General features: G+C 37.3%; 1 pseudogene; it reads left to right on the plus strand.

Annotated features, from left to right (window-relative positions):
- Positions 1–10,664: 10,664 nt before the first annotated feature.
- Positions 10,665–11,553, plus strand: LOC103666502 (annotated as a pseudogene).
- Positions 11,554–16,709: the final 5,156 nt, after the last annotated feature.

The raw sequence follows: 16,709 nt of genomic DNA on the forward strand, positions 1-16,709 counted from the left end.
AATCCAATACAAATAGGATATCATCAGATAGTGAAAAGAAATCATAGGTTTACAGAAGAGATGCAAAACAGTATTCTTTGGGACTCTGGAGAGATAAGAAAGTGCTTTGTTATTCTTGAGCAGGTCAGGGAGGTCACTGGAAAACAGGTCTTGAAGGGTGGGTGGAAGTTTTTCATTCTGTAGCAAATATTTAATGGATATCTTTATTGAGGTAGGATTTCTTCTTCCTGCTGGGAATGCGGAATTAAATAACACAAAGTCCTTGCTCTTGAGGAGCTTTCATTCTGGAAGGAAAAGGCAGAAAATTAGCATATAGTGTTTCTTTTTTCCTCATAAGTATTACAGAGGAAAATAAAGCAGAATAACAAGAGTCGAAAATAATGGATGGTGCTATTTTATATAGGGTATATACAGCAATGGCTTCAGTAAGAAGATGGCTTTTGAGCAGAACATAATGGAAGAGAGTACAAGCCACGCGGATATCTGGGGTGTGAGCATCGCAGGCAGAGGAGACAATAAGCATGAAGACCGAGAAGTGGGAGCATGCTCAACATGTTTTAAGTACCAAGGAGGCCAGTGTGCTGCAGTAAAACAAGCATGAGGGAGAACAGTAGAATATGAGATCATAGAGATACCGAGGGGGCCATATTATGGAGGGTCATGTAGCCTAAGTAAGAACTTTGGATTTTACTCTAAGTAAGGTGAGAAGTCACTGGAAATTTTTAAGTAGAGCAAAATGATGATTATACTGCTGGGTAAAGAACAGATTATGTGTGAATTGTAAAGGGGGCAAGTAATGATGGAAGCAGGGAGACTTGTTAGTAGGTTATCACGATAATCCAGTTGAAGAGTGGTGGTGGCTCAGATCTGAGTGGTAACAGCAAACATAATGAGAAATAGTTGCATTTTGGATGTATTTTAAAATTGGAGCCCAGGGGATTTGCTCTTGAATTGGGTTATAAGAGTAAGAAAAAGAGAGGAGTCAAGGATGACTCCAAAGTTTTTGACATGGAGTAACTGTAAGGTTGACAACTAATCTTAGATGACATGGAGCAACTGATATGGTGAAAGCTGCAGAAAAGAGCAGGTGTAATGGGGGAGATATGGGAATTAATATTGTGTCTTAATATGTTAAATTTTAAGTGTATGTTTATTAGACATCCAAGTGGAGATGTTGAGTAGTTTATTGGCCATATGAACCTGGAGCTCAAGGGAGGAATTGGATCTAAGGAAATGAATTTGAGAGTCGCCTGTGCAGAAATGGCATTAAAGGGGCGCCTGGGTAGCGCAGTCGTTAAGTGTCTGCCTTCGGCTCAGGGCGTGATCCTGGCGTTTCGGGATCGAGTCCCACATCGGGCTCCTCGTCTGGGAGCCTGCTTCTTCCTCTCCCTCTCCCCTGCTGTGTTCCCTCTCTCACTGGCTGTCTCTCTGTCACATAAATAAATAAAATCTTTAAAAAAAAAAAAAAAGAAATGGCATTAAAGTCCTGGGACTAGATGAGATAGCTCCTAGGGACTAAGTGAAGAAAGAGAAGAAGTTTTAGTATGAACCTTGGATTATTCTGACATTTAGTGCCCAGGATAATGAGGAAGACACAGTAAAAGTGAGGCCAAGAAGGAGCAGCCATTGATTTAGAAATATGAAGAGTGAATGATGTCCCAAAGGCCAAGTGAAAAAGATATTTCGAGAAGAGAGAAATACGCAGTGTCATATGCTGCAGATTGGTCTAGCAGTGTGAGGATTTAGGATTGTCCATTAGATTGTTGACCTTTACAAGAGTAGTTTTAGTGAGATTATGGGGACAAAAGCCAATCTGGAATAGGTTCAAGAGAGAGTAGGAAGTCTTTGTAGCCATCATGTAAATGGCCATGGATTTGAGATCAAGAAATTCCAGTCCCAGCTCTTGGATGAAGGTAGTTTCCTATAAAATCACTTTGGAGACTGGAAAGCCCTTAAGTTTTTAATTCCAGTTAACATAGATTGTTATATTAATTTCAGGTGTACAATGTAGTGACTCAGCACTTCCATAAATGACTGGGTGCTCATCACAAGTGCATGCCTTGATCCCCATCACCTATTTAACTCATCCCCTCACCCACCTCCCTTCTGGTAACCATATTTTGTTCTCTATAATTAAGAGTCTGTTTCTTGCTTTCTCTCTCTTTTTTTCCTCTTCCCTCATTTGTTTCTTAAATTCCACATGTGAGTGAAATCATATGGTATGCCTTTCTCTGACTGACTTATTTTGCTAGCATTATACTCTTTAGCTGCGTGTCGTTGCAGATAGAAAGATTTCATTCTTTTTTGTGACTGAATAATATTCCGTTATATATACACACACCACATCTTTTTTATCCATTCATCAATCAGTGGACACTTGGGCTTCTTCCATAATTTGTCTATGGTAAATAATGCTGCTGTAAACATATGGGTGCATGTATCCCTTTGAATTAGTGTTTTTGTATTCTTTGAGTAAATTCTCAGCAGTGCAATTGCTGGATCGTAGGGTGGTCCTATTTTTAACTTTTTGAGGAACTTCCATACTGTTTTCCAGAATGGGTGCACCCATTTGCATTCCCACTAATGGTACAGGAGGATTCCCCTTTCTCTGCATCTTTGCCAACATCTGTTGTTTCCTGACATGTTAATTCTAGCCATTGTGACAGGAGTGAGGTGGTATCTCATGGTTTTGATTTGCATTTCCCTGATGATGAGTGATGTTGAGCATCTTTTCATGTGTCTGTTGGCCATCTGGATGTCTTCTCTGGAGAAATGTCTGTTCGTATTTTCTGCCCATTTTTAAATTGGATTATTTGTTTTGAGGGTGTTGAAGTTTGTAAGTTCTTTATATATTTTGGATACTCGCCCTTTATCAGATATGTTATTTGCAAATATCTTCCCCCATTCTGTAGGTTGCTTTTTCACTTTTGTTGATTGTTTCCTTTGCTGTGTAGAAGCTTGTTACTTTGATGAAGTCCCAGTAGTTTACTTTTGCCTTTGTTTTCCTTGCCTAGAAAAAAGTTCCTACAGTTGATGTCAGAGAAGTTACTGCCTTTATTCTCTTCTAGGATTTTTATGGTTTCGGGTCTCACATTTAGGTCTTTAATCTGTTTTGAGTTTATTTTTGTGTATGGTGTAAGAAAGTGGTCCAGTTTCATTCTTTTGCATGTAGCTGTCCAGTTTTACCGACAGTATTTGTTGAAGAGACTGTCTTTTTCCCATTGGATATTCTTTCCTGCTTTGTTGAAGATTAATTGACCATATAATTGTGGGTTCATTTCTGGGTTTTCTATTCTGTTCTATTGATCTATGTGTGTATTTTTGTGCCAGTACCATACTGTTTCGATTACTACAGCTTTGTAATATAATTTGAAGTCCAAAATTGTGATGCCTCCAGCTTTGCTTTTCTTTTTGAAGATTGCTTCTTTTATGGGTCTGTTCAAATTTTAAGATTGTTTGTTCTAACTCTGTGAAAAATGCTGTTGGTATTTTGGTAGGGGTTGCATTGCTTTGGGTAGTACAGATATTTTAACAATATTTGTTCTTTCAATCTATGAGCATGGAATGTCTTTCCATTTCTTTGTGTCATCTTCAATTTCTTTCATCAGTGTTTTATAGTTTCCAGAGTACAGGTCTTTCACCCCTTTGTTACGTTTGTTCCTAGGTATTTTATTATTTTTGGTACAGTTGTAAGTGAGATTGTTTTCTTAATATCTCTTTCTTCTGTTTCATTATTGGTGTATAGAAATGCAACAGATTTCTGTAGATTTTGTATGCTAAAACTTTACTGAATTCATTTATCAGTTCTAGCATTTTTTTGGTAGAGTCTTTTGGGTTTTCTATATGTAGTATCATGTCGTCTGAAAATAGTGAAAGTTTTGCTTCTTCCTTACTGATTTGGATGTCTTTTACTTCTTTTTATTGTCTGGTTGCTGTGGCTAGGACTTCCAATACTATGTTGAATACAAGTAGTGAGCATGGGCATCCTTGTCTTCTTCCTGATCTTAGAGGAAATTCTCTCCATTTTTCCCCATTAAGGATGATGTTAGCTGCGGGATTTTCATATATGCCATTTATTATGTTGAGGTATGTTCCCTCTAAACCTACTTTATTGATGGTTTTTATCATGACCGGATATTGTCCTTTGTCAAGTGCTTTTTCTCTGTCTATTGAATTGATCACATGGTTCTTATCTTTTCTCTTACTGATGTAATGTATCATGTTAATTGATTTGCCAACCACCCTTGCAACCAGGGATAAATCCCACTTGATTGTAGTGAATGTGTTCTTTTTTTAATGTATTGTTAGATTCAGTTTGCTAGTATTTTGTTGATGATTTTTGCATCTGTATTCGTCAGAGATATTGGCCTGTAGTTCTCTTATCTTGTGGTGTCTTTATCTGATTTTGGTCTCAGCGTGATGCTGGCCTCATAGAATGAATTTCTAAGATCTCCTTCCTCTTCCATTTGGAAGAAGAATAGGTATTCTTCTTTAAATTTAGTAGAATTTTTTTCTGAAACCATCTGGTCCTGGACTTTTGTTTGTTGGAAGTTTTTTGATTACTGATTCAATTTCTTTGCTCTTAATCAGTCTGTTCCCATTTTCTATGTCTTCCTGTTTCAGTTTTGGGAGGTTATATGTTTCTGGGAATTTGTCCATTTCTTCCAGGTTGTCCAATTTGCTGGCATATAATTTTTCATATATTCTCTTATAATTGTTTGTACTTCTGTGGTGTTGGTTGTTATTTCTCCTCTCTCATTTGTGATTTTATTTATTTGAGTCCTTTCTCTTTTTTTCTTGATAAGTCTGGCTAGAGGCTTATCAATTTTAATGATTTTTTTCAAAGAATCAGTTCCTGATTTCATTGATCTCTTCTATTGTTTTTTTAGTTTCTATATCATTTATTTCTGCTCTAATCTTTATTATTTCCCTCCTTCTGCTGGTTTTAGGTTTTGCTTGTTGTTCTTTTTCTAGCTCGTCTAGGTGTAAGGTTAAGTCGTTTGAGATTATTCTTGCTTCTTGAGGTAGGCCTGTATTGCTATAAACTCCCCTCTTGGGAACTGCTTTTGGTGCATCCCAAAGGTTTTGCACTGTTATGTTTTCATTTTCATTTGTTTCGTGTGCTTTTTTATTTCTTTTTTAAATTCCCTTGTTGTCCTGTTCATTGTTTAGTAGCATGTTATTTAACCTCTCTGTGTTTGTAGTCTTTCCAGATTTTTTCTTGTGGTTGACTTCTAGTTTCATAGCATTGTGGTCAGAAAGATGCATGGTATGACTGTGATCTTGAATTTGTTGAGGCTTTTTTTATGGCCTAATATGTGATCTGTTCTGGAGAATGTTCCATGTATACTTGAAAAGAATGTGTATTCTGCTCTTTTAAGGTAGAACATTCTGAATATACGTTAGGTCCATCTGGTCCAATGTGTCGTTCAAAGCCATTGTTTCCTTTTTGATTTTCACTTTTGATGATCTGTCCATTGAGGTAAATGGGGTGTTAAAGTCTCCTATTATTACTGTATTATTATTGACTAGTTCCCTTATGTTTGTTAATAGTTGGCTTTATGTATTTGGGTGCTCCCATGTTGGGTGCATAACTATTTAAAATGGTTATATCTTGTTGGATTGTCCCATTTATTATTATGTCGTGTCCTTCTTTGTCTCTTATTACAATCATTGTTTTAAAGTCTAGTGTATTTGGTATAAATATTGCTACTCCATCTTTTTTTTGACATCCACTTGCATGATAGATATCTCTCTATCCCCTCACTTTCAATCTGCAGGTGTCTTTAGGTCTAAAATTAGTCTCTTGTAGGCAGTATCTAGATAGGGTCTTGTTTTTTTTATCCATTCTGTCACCCTGTGTCTTTTGATTGGAGCATCTACTCCATTTACATTCACAGTAATTATTGATAGATTTGTATTTATTGCCATTTTATTACTCATTTTGTGTTTTTTTTTTCCTGAAGATTTTCTCAGATCCTCTCTTATCTTTCTCTTTTTCATGGTTTGCTGGTTTTCTTTAGTGATATATTTGGATTTCTTTCTCTTTATTCGTTGCATATTTAGTAGTGGGTTTTAATTTGTGGTTACCATTATGTTTGTATATAACATCTGTATATAGCAATCTATATTAAGTTGATGGTCATTTAAGTTTGAATCCATTCTTTACTCTTTTCCTCCCCACATTTTAGGTATATGGTGTCATATTTTACATCCTTTTATTTTGTGAGTTTCTTGACTGATTTTTTACAGAAATATTTAGTTCTACTGCTTCTGTGTTTCCTTCCTTCATAGTGTCACTTTTGGACTTTCCTTTCCACTCAAAGTGTCCTCTTTAATATTTTTTGCAGGGCTGATTTAGTGGTCATGAATTCCTTTAGTTTTTGTTTGTCTGGGACACTCTCTCTCTCTCCTTCTAGTCTGAATGATAGTCTTGCTGGATAGAGTATTCTTGGCTACAGATTTTTTTTGTTTAGCACTTTGAATATATCATGCCACTCTCTTCTGGCTTGGAAAGTTTCTGCTGAAAAATCCCCTGATAACCTTATGGGGTTTTCCTTGTATGTTGCTGTCTTCTTTTGTCTTGCTGCTTTAAAATTTTTTCCCTTATCACTATATTTTATGATTTTAATTACAATATATATTGTTGTGGATCTGCTTTTGTTGATTTTGTTGGGGGTTCTCTGTGCTTTCTGGATCTGGATATCTGTCTCCTCCAGATTAAGGAAGTTTTCTGCTATTATTTCTTCAAATAAGTTTTCTTCCCTCCTTTCTCTCTCTTCCTCTTCTGGGGCTCCTGTAATATGAATGTTATTATGTTTGATGAGGTCACTGAGTTCCCTAAGTTTGTTCTCATTTTGCATAATTATTTTTTCTTTCTTTTGTATAGTTGATTACTTTCCATTACTTTATTTTCTGGGTCATTAGTTTGTTCCCCTGATTCTTTCAGCATGCTGCTCATTGCATCAGGCATTCTTCTGATCTCATTTATTGCACTCTTCATATCTGATTAGTTCTTTTTTACCTCTTTGTTAAGGCTCTTACTGATGTCTTCCACTTTTTTCTCAAGTCTAGTGAGTATTCTTATAATCATTGCTTTAAATACTTCATCAGACGTGTTACTTATATCTGTTTCACTTAGATCTCCAGCTGTGGCCTTCTCCTATTCTTTTATTTGGGACAAATTTCTCTGTATTCTCATTTTGTTTAAGTCTCTGTTCCTGTTTTTCCACATAAGGAAAATCAGCTATGTCTCCTGTTCTTTTTTTTTTTAATATTTATTTATTTTAGAGAGAGAGAGTGAGAGGGGCAGAGGGAGAGGGAGAATCTTAAGTGGACTCTGCAGTGAGCATGATGTCACAACCTTGAGATCATGACATGAGCCAAAACGAAGAGCTGGACACTTAATTGACTGAGCCACCCAGACGCCCCTATCTCCTGTTCTTGAGGCTAATGGCCTTATGAATAAGAGATCCTGTAGAGCCCTGCTGTATAGTGTCCCCTCTTCCCCAGGGCCTGGCACTTCCAAGAATGTCTCCGATGTGTGCTGCATGTGCTCTCCTTTTGTGTCCTGGCTGCTTAATCCTTCAAGATGGTTATCTGCAGAGTCTCTCCTTGCCTTAATGTGGGCAGTGTTTGGTTCCTGGTCTGAATGTGGTATGTTTTAACTAGGTATGCTCTGGTCTGCTTTGAAATGAGACCTGTTGCCATGCTTGGGAACTGAGGCTCTGCAAAACTCCTGGGAAGGGAGTTGCCATGTTGGCAGGGATTTGGGCTTGTCTTCTTGGAGAGAGACCCACCACATTGGGACTGAGGCAAACGTGACTGGGAAGGGGGAGGTTCCACTGGAGCATATGGGTTTGGGATTTAGTGTTAACAGGTAGTAAGTGCTGCACTAGTTCCTGCAGGTGGCCCTTTGCTTATGCTGATGGGTGGGGGGGAGAGTGGGAGTGGGGAAATGGTGCCTGCTGGTTCCTTTGTTCCCAGAGGGGTCTCTCCATGAATGCTGCCTCTCTGACACACGCTCCAAGGTGAGCAATATAACCTCCCCACTGTGTGCCTTAAGTGCTCTTCACGTCACTATTTCTGTGTTGTGTATCCATTGGCTGTTTGCCCTGCCTTTTCTCCAAGAGGAGCCCCAATGTCTCTGGGCTCTCTTCAAGCCAATCTTGCTAACTTTTAGAACTCCAGGCTTTAAGCCCTGCTGATTGCAAGAACTCATGAAATTTGGCCACTCTAGCTTTCCTAGTCAAGTACTATGGGGATTCGTTTCCCCCATGCACTTCTCTGTGTGTTATAGTCTGTGTCTTGCCCTTCTCCATGACTGAGGCTTCTTCCACCACAGTGGCACTATCCATTTCTCCACCAAACCGTGTCTCCATGCTTCCTATCTTCTTCAGTGTGGCCTCTTTTCTGGCTTTAGTTGTGGAGTTTGTTCTGCCAGTCTTCAGGTCAATTTCTGGGATATTTAGGATGATTTAATGGTTATCTAGTTGTATTCGTGGGACAAGGTGAGCCTCTGCTGCGATCTTCCCTTAAAGAAAAATTTATGAAATGCTTCTTTGAGCAAAACTTTTAAATGCTTTATGCAGAAATGTATCAAAAGGATGTTTGGCATACAGAATAAAGAGGTGGTTAATGGCAGAAGAACCATTAGAAAAACAGATTTAGAGATCTAATGGATGAAAAATTAGGAACTTTTTTTTTTAATGGCAAGACGATAATTGGGCTCTGGTTAAGGGATTGTATGTGACAGTAAATTGCACTACAATATCTGCTTAACCACAAGGAGTTTGATGTCTAGTTCTGCTCTATTATGAAATATTACCTAAAACTAGTGCTTTCTTCCCAAATGCCTTTTAAGTATTTGACAATATAGTTAGGAAAAGCTTTATATTTTAAGACTCCCAGAATTATTGTTAAAAATTATTCCTTTTAGATCTGTTTAGTCTCTAAGAGAGTGTTATATTTTGCTTTTTAATCCACTTATGAGTATTTTATTTCCAGGGCTCATCTGCCCCAACCAAAATCCATTGGGAGGCTCATGATATAAAATAAGAATGTCATAATAATGTTTCCATTAGTAAGTGGATGCTTTATATCTTCTGTAAAATGGTAACTTTATATTACAATGCCGAGAATATTTTTTAAACATTTGCATTTATTAAATACAGATTTCATTGTTATAAAGAGATATGATTAAAAATAGCCACTCACTTTTCCCGTTCTTAAATATGTATGCTAGTTTAATTCCTTCTTTTAAAAAAACTAAGCACAAAGTATGAAGTGGGAGATACTCTGGTGCTTTTTTTTTTTTAAATAATAATTTTTTATTATATTAGTCACCATACAGTACATCCCTAGTTTTTGATGTAATGTTCCATGATTCATTACTTGCGTATAACACCCAGTGCACCATGCAATACATGCCCTCCTTAATACCCATCACCAGTCTATCCCATTCCTCCACCCCCCTCCCCTCTGAAGCCCTCAGTTTCCCAGAGTCCATAGTCCATCATGGTTCATTCTGCCTTCTGTTTACCCCCCCTTTCTTCTTCCCTTTCTTCTCCTACTGATCTTCCTACTTCTTATGTTCCATAAATGAGTGAAACCATATGATAATTGTCTTTCTCTGCTTGCCTTATTTCGCTTAGCATTATCTCCTCCAGTCCCTTCCATGTTGCAGCAAATGTTGAGAAATCGTTCTTTTTGGTGGCTGAGTAATATTCCATTGTATATATGGACCACGTCTTCTTAATCCAGTCATCTGGCTTTTGACAAATAAAACTTCTTTCTTTTTTCTTTCTTTCTTTTTAATTTAATCTAAATTCATTTAATTAACATGTAGTATATTATTAATTTCAGAGGTAGAGTTCAGTGATTTATCAATTTTGTATAACACCCAGTGCTCATTACGTCACGTGCCCCTCACCCATTTACCCCATCCCTCCCTCTCCTCCAGCAATCCTCAGTTTGTTTCCTATGACAAATATGACTTCTTGAATATTCAGGTTATGTCTGAACACAAAACATCTTTCTATTAGAAGGACAGTTTCCTTGTTTGTATCCAGTAGTATTTACAAAACAAAATATATAAATTCAGTAACTTATCTATTCTACCTCTTCCTAAAATAGAAAGCCAGTACATTTGCTGTTTGACACAGAGAAAGACGGGAAGAGGGAGAGAGAGAGGGAGAGGGAGAGGAAGAGGAGAAGAAAGGAGAGAAGGAAGTTGAGTCAGAGAGTCTAGACAGGTTCTTCCCATTCCTGTATATATGCCCCTTCACAATGTCACCTTTCAGGTCTTCAACAAAAGTTGATACCTATTCTGCCTCGAAGCTGGGTTGTCCACATGACTTTATTTGGCCACTTGGACACTGGCAAATATGTTTGCCCTCCTGCTGCACTTCAAGGGGGTTTGCACTCTTGTTATAATGGAAGCTCTTAGATCACCCATATGCTGAAGGGTGAGAGGCTGTGTTAAGGAGACCCAAGATGCCCCAGCCAATAATCCATCAGGATCTGGCCAACAGCCCAGTAACCACCAGTCGTGTTACTGAGGCCATCCTTGAACATCCAGCCAGCAGCTTACTTGCCATTTGATGAAAGAAGGGGAGATATGATATATTGATGAAAGTGTTAAACAGTTAGAAATATATACTATTTATACCTTTTTTGCTGACTATTCTTCCTCAGCCCCATAGGCAGCAGCCATGGTGCCCAGCTGGAATGGCCTGATCCTGAACCCCACTTCCACAAGTCTGGCAGCAGCCATGTGGTTCAACCAAATGGCACGGAAGATCTGAAGACACAAGGCCCAGTGAGCCAAAGCATGCCACATTGCCCTCCACCTGATGTCTGGAGCCATCCAGCCTTTAGTGAGGTGCCCCATGGTGAGGTACCACACCAAACTGCGAGCTGGCAGGGGCTTTAGTTTATAAGAGTTAAGTGTGGCTAGCACCCACAAGAAGGTGGCATGGACTGTTGGGATCTCAGTGGATCCAGGAGGTGGAACAGGTCCACAAAGTCCCCTGCAGGTAAATGTGTGGCACCTGAAAGAGTACCACTTCAAGCTCATTCTCTTACCCTTGAAGCCCTCAGCTCCCAGAAGGGAGAAAACTCTGTTGAAAAACTCATATTGGCCACTCAGCTGACAGGACTAGTTGTGCCCGTACAGAATGTCTGTAGGAAGGAGAAAGCTAGAGTCATCTGAGAAGAACTTCATTCGCCAGTGTTTGGCTCATGCCAGTGCCCAGCTCTTTGGCATCTGGGCAAAAAGGGCTAAGGAAGCTGCAAAACAGGATGTTGAAAAGGAAAAAAATAAAGTGCCATTGGCAACTTGTGATAAAAAAACATGTATTTCTAAAACTGTATGCAATTAATAGCACAACATCAAAATATATAAAGCACACATTGACAAAACCAAAAAGAATAACAGGCAAATCTACAATCATGAAAAAAGATTTTTTAACTCACTGATAGGAAAAGGGACCCTGAAAAAGAAAATTCCAATATAACAATTTCAAACCTGACTTAATTGATATTTATAAAACACTGTTCTCAACAACTATAGAATGTATCTTCTCAGGTATCTTAGCAAAATTGACCATGTACTTGGCCATGAAACAAATTTCAACACATTTCGAGGATTAAAATCGTAGAGTGTATATTCTTTGACCATAGTGGAAGTAAGTCAGAAATCAGAAATATAAAGATAACTTAAAGATCTCATAGGTCAAAGAATATCATAGAAGTTAAAAAACATTTTAACTAAATGATATTGAAAACATTATGTTTTAAAACTTGTCCAGTGTAACTTAAATAACATGTCAAGAGAAATTTATAGTCTTACTTGCATGTATTAGAAAAAAAGATCTGAAAATCCATGATCTATGTACCCATCTCAAGAAGTTAGAAAAGGAACAGAGAATTAAACCTAGAAAAGAGAAGGAAGGAAATAATAAAGACAAGAACAGAAAGCAATGGAACAGTTTAGAAAAAAATAAAACCAGAAGTTGGTTCTTTGAAAACACTAATAAAATCGATAAATCCTTAGTAAAATCATGAACAAAAGAGAGAAGGTATTAATTTACCAATATGAGGAATGAAAAAAAGATATTTTAACAAATTCTAAAGACACTTTAAAATTTAGCCATAGGGAATAGCTGATGCTGGACTCATCCTCCTGCCATAAGCAACTAGGAAACTGGGTATAATTTATGAAGCTGCTTTGTTTAGACATTGAACTACAGATAGCACAGGACTGTGATCCCGGAGTAAAGAAATACAAACAGGTGAGTCCCATGATCACCCCTGCTCTCTGACTGGAAAAACTTTCCAGATTACAGCGTAGGAAGGGGCAAACAGGACAGGACACAGAGATCCCACCTGGGGGACCAAGATTAAAGTTTGGAGAATCAAGTAAGGCAGCTGGAGTGTGGGGGGCATAGAAAAGGGAAGTATGCAAGTAAATAGCTCCAGATGTCTGGTTCTTGAGTGTCTTGCTGAATGCTGAACTGTGTGTGAGTAACGTGAAACTCCTTTGGGCAGGGTAAGGAACCACCAGGATGTTGTAAACTGAACAGTTCCCATTGCTCACACAGCGTGGGGGATGTTCAAATTCTGACTGACTCAGATCGCTCTTTGGAGAATTCTGCTAAACATTTATAAAGGAAGTAATGTTAATTCTAGACAATCTCTTCTAGAAAATAGAAGAAGGAACACTTCCTAACTCATTTTATGAGGCCAGCATTATCCTAATCCAAAACCAGACAAAGACCTTATAAGGAAACAAAACTACAGACTAATAACCTTTGACATCATCATTAGACATGATGATGCATGGATCAAATTCTAAGGAATTACAAAAAAGCTACTAGAACTAATGATTGTCTTTAGCAAAGTACAGAATACAAAGTCATTGTACAAAAATTACATATGTGTGTGTGTAAATAGGTATATAAGCATACATAATATGTGTGCATGCACACACACCCTGCAGTGGAAAATGAAATTTTTAAAAATATCATTTACAAGAGCATCAAACAATATGAAAAACTTGGAAATACATTTAACAAAATACGTGAAAGATCTGTACACAGAAAAGACACAGCAATTAAGGAAGACCCAAATAAATACATACCATTTTCTTGGATTGGAAAAATCAATATTTTTAAGATGTCAGTCTTTCTCAAATAGATTTATATTGACAATGCAATTTTAATGAAAATTCCAGCAGCCTTTTCTGTGGAAATTGATAGACCAATTCTACAATTTATATGGAAATGCAAAGGATCTAGAATAGCTAAATGATTTTGAAAATTAAGAACAAAGTTGAAGGACTTACAATGTCTGATTTCAAGACTTTCTGTGATGAATCACTGAATTCTACTCCAGAAACCAATATTGCACTGTATGTTAACTAACTAAAATTTAAATTAAAAAGAAAAAAAGAAACTTTCTGTGAAGCTACTATTGGTAATCAAGACAGAGAGGAATTTGTGTAAAGTTAGAATATAGATTAAGTTAGAGTAGCGAGTTAGAAATTGGTCTGTTGGGGGCTCCTGGGTAGCGCAGTCGTTAAGCGTCTGCCTTCGGCTCAGGGTGTGATCCCGGCGTTCTGGGATCGAGTCCCACATCGGGCTCCTCCGCTGGGAGCCTGTTTCTTCCTCTCCCACTCCCCTGCTGTGTTCCCTCTCTCGCTGGCTGGCTGGCTGTCAAATAAATAAATAAAATCTTAAAAAAGAAAAGAAAGAAAGAAATTGGTCTGTTGCTCTTGACGGAGGTGGCAAGGTAATTCAATTTGGGACAGGTTAGTTTTTCCAGTAAATGGGGCTGGAAACAATATACAGGTAGAGAAAAAATATATCTTGACCTTTAGCTCACTCCTTATACAAAACTAACTAAAAATGGACCTAAGCATGGATCTGAAACAGTAGACCTTCTAGAAAAAAGCATGGGAGAATGTCTTCATGTTTTGGGGGGAGCCAAAGATCTCTTAGATTACAACATACATATAAGAAGAAATTGATAAATTGGTCTTCAAAATTTTTTCAAAACTTTTTACCAACACTGTTAAGAAAAAGGAAAGGCAAACCACAGATTGTCAGATTATTTGCTGTGCATATAAGACAGAGGTCTTTTATTCAAAATGTATAAGAACTGTATAACCCAATAAAAGACAAACAACCCAGTAAAAATTAGGCAAAATTTTCGTTCACACGAAAAGACTTGTGAATGACCAATAAACACATGAAAAGATGTTCAGAACCATTAGTCATTAGGGCTATGCCAATTAAGATCAGTGAGCTGTCAGTACACACCTGCTGGAATGGCTAAAATTTAAAAGACTGGCACGAGCAAGTCTTGGTGTGAATACGAAACTCTCGTACATTGGTCTTGGGAATGTAAAATTGTATAACCACTGTGAAAAGGAGTTTGATGGTTTAATAAGAAGTTAGACATTCTCTTACTCTGCAACCCAGCAAATCCATTTATAGGTATTTACCCAAAAGGAATGAGTGTATGTTCACACAAAGGCTTGTATACGAATGATCATAGCAGCTGTATTATAATAGCCAAAACCTGGAAATCGCCCAAAGCAAATTAAATGTCTAATATCCATGTAATACTGTTGAACAATTTAAAAAAGCAAACTACTGATACATGAAACAACATGGAATCATGTTCCCTATATCATATATAGAATCATGGGCCCTAGTTGAGAATGTACACACAAATCAGTTCTGGGTGGATCTTTTAAAAAAATTAATAGATTTTATATTAGAGTAGTTTTTTGTATTTTAGAGCAGTTTCTTACATTTTACAGAAATATTGAACAGATAGCATAGTGAATTATATATTCCCTCTTCTCTGCTCACAGCTTCTCCTAGTTTTAACAATTGAATAAACAATATGGTTATGTTAAACTAAAGCCCACAGTTAACATTAGGGTGCTTTTGATGCTGTGCAGTTCTATGGGTTTTGTGCATAAGGTCATGTATCTATCATTACAATATCATACAGACTAGTTTCACTGCCCTAAAGTACCCCCTGTGCTTTACCTATTCATCTCTTCCATCCCACTCCATAAGTCTGTAGCAACCACTGATTTTAAAATTTTTATTTATTTTTTAAATTCTAATATAACTAATATATAGTGTTTAATTCATTTCAGGTATACAATATAGTGATTCAGCAATTCTGCACATTACTCAGTGCTCATCACATTAAGTGTACTCTTAATCCCCTTCACCTGTTTCACCCATCCCCCCCCTCCACCTCTTCTCTGGCGACCACCTGTTTGTTCTCTATATTTAAGAGTCTCATGGAGGGTTTTTTTGGTCTGTTTTTTCTTTGTTCATTTGTTTTCTTTCTTAATTTCCACACAGTGAGTGAAATCATATATTTGTCTTTCTCTGATATATTTCACTTAGCATTTTTTTAATGATTTTTTATTATATTATGTTAGTCACCATACAGTACATCCCCGGTTTCCGATGTAAGGCTCGATGATTCATTAGTTGTGTATAACACCCAGTGCACCATGCAATACGTGCCCTCCTTACTACCCATCACCTTTGTTTCTCATAGTCCATAGTCTCTCGTGTTTCATTCCCCCTTCTGATTACCCCCCCTTTCTTTATCCCTTTCTTCCCCTATCGATCATCCTAGTTCTTATGTTCCATAGATGAGAGAAATCATATGATAGTTGTCTTTCTCTGCTTGACTTATTTCACTTAGCATTATCTCCTCCAGTGCCGTCCATGTTGTAGCAAATGTTGAGAACTCTTCACTTAGCATTATACCCTCTAGATCCGTCTGTGTTGTTGCAAATGGCAAGATTTCACTCTTTTTTATGGCTGAATAATATTCCATTGTATGTATATATGTGTGTGTGTGTGTGTGTGTACACACCACATCTTCTTTATCCAGTCATCTACCAATAGACACTTGGGTTGCTTTCATATTTATTGTGAATAGTGCTACCATAAACATAGAAGTGCATATATCTTTTTGAATCAGTGTTTTCATTTTCTTTGAATAAATACCCATTAGTGGAATTACTGGATCATATGGTAATTCTATTTGTAATTTTTTGAGGAACCTCCATACTGTTCTCCACAGTGGCTGCACCAGTTTGCATTCCCACCAGTAGTACACAAGGGTTCCTTCTTCTCCACATCCTCACCAACACTTTACTCCTCGTGTTTTTTATTTTAGCCATTCTGAGAGGTATGAGGTGATATCTCATTGTGGTTTTGATTTGCATTTCCCTGATGATGAGTGATGGTGAACATCTTTTTATGTGTCTGTTGACCATCAGTATGTCTTCTTTTGAAAAAGATCTGTCCATATTTTCTGTCCACCTTTAAATTGGATTATTTGTATTTTTGGTATTGAATTGTATAAGTTCTTTATATATTTTGGATATTAACCCCATATCAGATGTATCATTTGCAAATATCTTCTCCCATTCTGGGGGTTGTCTTTTTCTTTTGTTGATTATTTCCTTCACTGTGCAAAAGCTTTTTATTTTGATGTAATCTCAATAGTTTAATTTTGCTGTTGTTTCTTTTGCCAAAGGAGACATATCTAGAAAAATGTTTCTACGACTGATGTCAAAAAGACTACTGCCTTTTTTTTCTTCTAGAAATTTTGTGGTTTAAGGTCTCATATTTAGGTCCTTAATCCATTTTAGGTTTATTTTT

This window comes from Ursus maritimus, unplaced genomic scaffold, assembly GCF_017311325.1.
Source record: "Ursus maritimus isolate PB19 unplaced genomic scaffold, ASM1731132v1 scaffold_36, whole genome shotgun sequence".
In the NCBI taxonomy this organism is placed as follows: domain Eukaryota; kingdom Metazoa; phylum Chordata; class Mammalia; order Carnivora; family Ursidae; genus Ursus; species Ursus maritimus.